Source organism: Galeopterus variegatus, unplaced genomic scaffold (assembly GCF_000696425.1).
Source record: "Galeopterus variegatus unplaced genomic scaffold, G_variegatus-3.0.2 Scaffold394, whole genome shotgun sequence".
NCBI classification, from domain to species: domain Eukaryota; kingdom Metazoa; phylum Chordata; class Mammalia; order Dermoptera; family Cynocephalidae; genus Galeopterus; species Galeopterus variegatus.
In genome coordinates this window covers 488692-495267 of record NW_007726505.1, presented here as the reverse complement: position 1 = coordinate 495267, position 6576 = coordinate 488692, and positions in this window count along the sequence as shown.

The window sequence follows — 6576 nt, the reverse complement described above, 5'->3', positions numbered from 1 at the left end:
AACTTTTATTAAAGGGACATCAAAGGGAAGGAAAAATCTGTATCCAAGGACACAAAACTCTATGCCCCCATGTTTGTATTAGTGACTTAGAGGCCTTAAGAAAATGAATTCACTGCCGCCTCCTTCCAGCTGCAGTGGCAGGAGTAATATGGTTTGCAAGATTTCTTTTCTCTCTCTCTGTATCTCTCTCCCTCTTTCTCTCCTCCCCTCATAATTTTGGGACTCTCAGGCAAAGAGAAAGCAGTTGGGGTGATCTCTATTATTACCTCCAAGTTTATAGTTGCTCTTCTGGTACTTTTAATTGAGATGTTCTCATCTGAGGAAAAGAATTCCCTCCAAGTACCTTAGTTTTTCAATTACTTAAGTTTACTTTGCTCTGGGCACCACCTTCCAATGTTAGTGGGATGTCACCACACGGTAAACCCAGCCCCTCCTTCATCAACAGTAGCGATCCTGGTGGTGGTGACTTCAGGGGTGATGTGTGTACTGTGCAGAGAAACTGTCTCTAATCTCTGTGTTACATATTAGTTGTTACCAAAACCAGCACCCCTCAAGAGACTCGCCAGACTAGGCACTCTACGGTTTTATTGGGCTATTTCTAAAATCAAACCTTTCTCACAGTACCGGGATTTTCTTCCTGTGGAATTAAAGAGTAGCATTTCTTCTAGAGACAATTTAAAAAGAGAAGTTACTAAAATCTTCTGAGCAATGGTAGTAATGCTCCAGCAAATCTATTACATCCCAGGGAGCAAGTTCAAGGGGACACAACTTGTTTGGGGATGTAGATTCATTTTAATTCTGTTATATTATAGGAACATTTTATATAATATCTAACAGACTGTTTGCATTTTGGAGTTGGTGATTGCTTCTCGTTTCAGAGTTGTGAGGGTAAACGGCCTTGTCCATGTTTGTGGCCAGCCTAAAGCCCTAGACAAACCTACCCTAGGAAAGTGCAACAGATTCTCAAATGTTTTAATCAGCAGCACACAGCCAATATTACTAAGTCACGTTTCCAGATTGTTCTCTGTTAGAAATGTACTTCCTTAAAGTTGTCACCTTATACCCATCCTGTTTTTAGTATTCAGAACTTATTCTGGCTTTCTTAACTCCTTGGAAAAGTATGAATCAGTCATTGCTCTTATTTTCACACCAGCCCCTATTTCTTCCTAACTCCATCCAGTGCCACGTTCATGTGTTCCAACTCTTCTGCAGCCCTGGCCCTGCCAGCTTTGCCTTCCTTTGCAATGTGCTCTCCAGCTTCACCTCTCAGGACCCCGGGCTTGCGCAGATCACCACTCCCACTGCTGACCTCGGTCACCACCAACCAGTGTTATCTGTGAAGGGGAAACACCATTGGTGATTAGGTTTGCTGGCCTGATGGTGATCCCAGAGAAATGGAAAGGGATGAGTGCAGTAAATGGGGGAGCAGACTGCTGGTCCCACGTCATGCAGCTCGCCTCCAGGAAGCCACAAAACAGGGACTGTGGTTCCCCATTCCTGACATTGTTGGCCTGGCTGCCCAGTATCCTCGGCAAGTGTCCCTTCTGTCCCAGAGTTAGGGGCCTTGCTGACAATTTCAGGAGACTTGGCAGGTCTAAATGAGTCTTCACAGAGACTGTCCATAAATCATGGACCTGCTTTATAAAATGTAGTTTTGCTTAGAGAGTCAGCTTACTCATGACTGGAAGTCAAGATTCCTTAGAGATTACAGGCTATCGAGTCTCTTGTTAACTGGCTGTAAGCACAGGGGGTTTGGTTTGGTTTGGTTTGCACTGCCAGATCCCCAAAGAATGAGAATTAAACACATTTCCAAGTTCCGAGAACTGTCCCCATATGACTGCTTCTGTCATCTGTACCCCCTTTGTAGGAGATACTGTGTGAAGAGATCAGGAAGCTACTGTGCTCAGTGTTGAGGCCGATGGCACTTTCTGGTCCAAGAGCACCATGTTCTCAGGTGCTCCTCTTTCCCAAAAAGAACAATGTCATGATTGTGAACCAGACAGTGTTCTGTGCAAAAAAAAGAAAGATCTTCAAAATAGTGTCAAAGTAAAATAGTCCATATAAGAGAATTGCTGAAATTGCTTCAAGAACAAATTCCTCATTTGTACATAGAATATAGTCTACCTTGTTTGTGGTTTATTGAGTTAGTGGGTGAATTAATGCATGGAACTTGACTACTGCTAGTTAGGGTTCTTGGGAATCATGTATAAATTGCCTAACTTCCCATTTCAATATTCTTACTACTGCACTTCAAAAATACATCCTCCTATTAAACAGTTCTATAAAATAGGTATAAATGCATTCCATTATTATACAAGAGGCCTCAGTGTACCACTAAATATACACACGCAAACACGCACAGACACAGACACATACAATATAAAAATTTCAGCTATAGTATATCCCAAATCTGATCCATCTGGAACTGGTATGTATACAGATGAAACATTTAATTTATAAGAGCTTTGGTGAGTTAATGTTTCATATTTCTCTTGATAAATTTCCCATAATGGGAGTAAGAATGGAACTACAAACTCCGCTGATCAGAAACTATTTAATCAGAGCAACTACTTGACAAGGTTGCTTATTCCTGAATGTTCTCTTTCCTTGTCAATTTCACACAGATGTGTCCCCCATTGGAAGGGGTGCGAAAAACAAATAGAATAGCCTGTTGGGCTGAGACCCATCCAAAGAGCTGAGAATGAAGACAGAAACAAGAATTGTCCTACCGATGGCCAATGCTGTGTGAGCAAGGGCAGTACTGCGGACCAGTCTGCTCCAAGTATTTCTCAAAATTTTTATATCATTTTTTAAGGGTCTCATCACCAATAAAAACTTTATTATTTATTTCATTGCATGTACATACACATTTCCAAATATTCCTAGGGAGGGAGTGTGTACTAGTTTGACTTTGAAAAAAAGTAAAATTTTACCTAATTCTAACTTTAAAATTAGATTTACAATTTTATTGTATTGTACGTTAATAATACTTTTAAGGTAGAATTGAGCCTCCATGACAGTAAAGTGGATGAAATTCTATATGTGTTGAAATATCTTTATATAATTTCTAATCCAGTGACCCAGGGAGTAATAAACCATCCTAGGAATTGTGTAGCAGGCTTGAGGTACATACAGCCTTATGTATCCCTAACTGGCTAAAGTTACTAAATGAAATCACATAACGAAAGAAAACGTAGTCACAATAGTAGAAACAAGCCCCAAAAGATTGCTGTTTTCATCCAAATGATGCTACAAAACAAATTTCTCTGTTTAGCCAAAGAACCATTCATAGGCATTTATTACTCCATCTTATTATTCCGTCGGAATAGAGTGCAGCACCCCTGGATTACTTACTGTAAATTGCAGAAGGGCTGTGCTGTCCAATAAGGTGGACATGAGTCACATGTGGCAATTTAAATTTAAACTAATTAAAATGAAATTCATATTGAAACTCAGCTCTTCAGTTGGCCAGCCACGTTTCAAGTGCTCAGTAGGCCCATGTGTCCAGCAGCTACCATATCGGGCAGTGCGGATTGGAATATTTCCAACATTGCTGAAGGCTCGGCTGGGCAGTGTTGCTACACAGCTATCTCACCAATATAGCTGGTAGCCCTGGGAAAGCTTTTTGACTGATGATGGCTTTTTAGACAAATGGATTCAGAAGGCTTACTTGGAGTTGCATTTTAGTACATAGTCGCCAGTACCACTTACTATCTTATAGAGTATATAAATTTTATTATTTATATCTTTCTTTTTTTATGTCAAAACATATTGGCAAAATTTCACAATGATACTACAATAACTAAAAAGTAAATTTTCTAATTGGCTGCTGTAGCTTGTCAAAAAGTCTGGAACCGGAGTGGCAGTTCTCAATATGTCTACAGATTAGGGGTCCTTTTAAAGAAAACTTAGGAGACAATAATATTCAGCAGAGTTAGCACTCCTGAGACCAGATGTTCCAGCAGATTAAAAGAAACATTAAGTGTTGGCAAATGTTATTCAAGGTTTTCCTGGGACACAGGCCATTCTAATATTTAAATACTATAGCAAATACTGACTTAATATTGTTTTAATTTGTATTGGTATACCTTAGCATCTATTATGCTATTTGGTAATAGCATCACTGATGTGTGATAAGGTTATTACTAATGGTATATAAAAGGCATTTTTAAAAAGTGTTTGTTTTGTTGTAAGCGGGGAGCTCTCCTTAGACCCTCCAGGGTTCTTTCTCCTCATTATGCTCCTGTAGGAAGGGTTTTCAGAAATTCCTGATGGAAGCTTTTCCATCACTTGCCAGCTGGGTTCTGCATCTATGAATGTTACTCAGGCCACAGTTCATATGGAACCCCAGGAGACCTTCTGAAGAAAAATGTCTGCAGCTCAGTGGTCATTCTCATACCAGCAGTAGCTACTTTCTCTGGAAGATTGTCAGAAATGCAGACTGTCAGGCCCACTCCAAACCCTTGAATCAAAATCTCAACATCAGTGGTTTGCAGACTTTGATGAGCACCAAAATCACCTTGAGAGCTTCATAAAACACACATCCCTGCACCCTCCCCTAGAGTTTCTGTTCAGTGTAAGGCGGGCTGATGCTGATGCCAATTCTAATGCTGGTGCTCAGCTGCAGGAGCGGGGTTGTCCCTCTGAAAACCACTGCTCTGGGGAGAACTGGTTCTTATATTTGGTTGCACTTTGGCATCACCTGCTGAACTCCCCAAAAGCCTGATGTTCAGTCCCACCTTTAGAGAATCTGAATTAAATGGCTAGAGTGAGTCGTGGGTATTGAGATTTTTGTAAAAGCTCCCTGGTAATTATAATATGCAGCCAGCCTTGAAAAGCCCAGTCTATGTTTCATGCTCAGAACTTCTACCAGGAGAGAAGCAAAATCGATCTAAGCCATTCCCTCAATGGTTCTGGATGGCAAAGGACTATTTCTCTGGGGTTGGGGAGGTAGGGGTGAGGTACCCAAGATCTGCAGACTTTGTCCAACCATCCTGCATGCATAAAACCCTCATTGCCAAAGCCTTGAGGACCAGCTTTAATAACCGTTTCTTCATTCATTCCCCCAGTATGCCTAGAGTCAGTCCCTGCTGTGAACCAGACCCTCTTCTAGTTGCTGGAGACACCTCACTGAACAAACATGGAGCTTACACTTTACTTCCATTCCTATTGTTAAACTCAAAATAATTGGGTTGAGTTTATATATACATAATATACATGCAACTACATAAAATATACCCATCATATATACATGCGTATAAATGCATGTCTGCACACGCGCACACACAGCACGGAGACTGTCTTTCAACAGAGTGTCTATCTGCCTCCCACACCAGGTTGCTCTTAACAGAAGATTTTGATGTGGCTCCGTTAACTCCCGCAGACTTTCACATGAACCTGACATCCCAGATAAAATTTGGAATGCTGTGTATGTGCAGATGAAAGTGCTCAGTCTGTTATTTGCCAATTGCCATTCCAAAACGGGTGGAGAGGCATAATTGAAACTTTTAATGGGTAGCATCTGTTCAGTCTCTCCCTTCCCTCCACCTTACTCGCTTCCCCCTCCCCAGCCAACTCCAAACCCTAATTTCAAAACCTTCCTCCCCAGCTTCTCTCTCACGATGCACAATCCTATCCCCTTTTCACACCAGCGGGCTCTCTAAAACCTTTCTGCTCCCCTGGGAAGGCCTGGAGGATCTGAGACCTCCTGCCCAGAAGTGGCTTTCAATGTAGTGTTTTCATTCGAATGCAGATTTGTCTCTGGACAAGATTCAAGGAAAGTGCTCTCCCCTCCAACTGTCTTTCCAGCTCCACCCCAGCCCTTGTCTTTTGTGTTGTCATAAATAAATGAGAGGAGACTGGCTTTCAATCTGAAGACGCAGCTGCAGGGGGCCCTCAAAAGCCAGCTAGACCCAGAGATGCTGAAAGATTTGGAGCCCAGTGTTAAAATCTAGAAAAGGGAGGCTGTTCATTTGCAATTGCTCTGATTCCTCTAGAAGGTCTTTAAATACCGAAAGACCAAACGAATTCATTCTGACTTAAGATTTTTCCCTCCGTTTAACTTTTCTTGTCCACAAAGAAGAGTCCACACGACCATAACAGCAGAATAAACTCTAAGGAGTACGTCTATTCGTGATGTTCTCCAGATAAGTATGCGACGTGGCCAATTCTGGAGGTAGAGAGTGTATCCAGCGAAGTGACCGTGGGGATCAGGGAGGGCAGGAAAAACCGAGTGCCTGAATTTCTCATTCAGACTAACAGATCATGATTGCATTCGGGGAGATCATGATTGCCCTGCTGGGTGGCCTTTTAAAACGTTGCATGTGACTCATGCGATGCCTCTGCTATTCCAGAAACGTCTTAGAAATGTCAGCAAACGTTGGTCTCATTTTGTCCCCCGTAACTTGCATCCCGTTGCCAGCCGGCCTTTGGCAGCCGGCTTTTCTCGCTGTCGGCAAAGCACCTGCCTTCGAGGCGTCAGGGGCGTCTGTCGGCGTCTCCCTCCAAGCCGGGCCGGGGGGGGGGGGGGGGGGGGCGGCGCCCCCCCCCCCGGGGGGGGGGGGGGGGGGGGGGGGG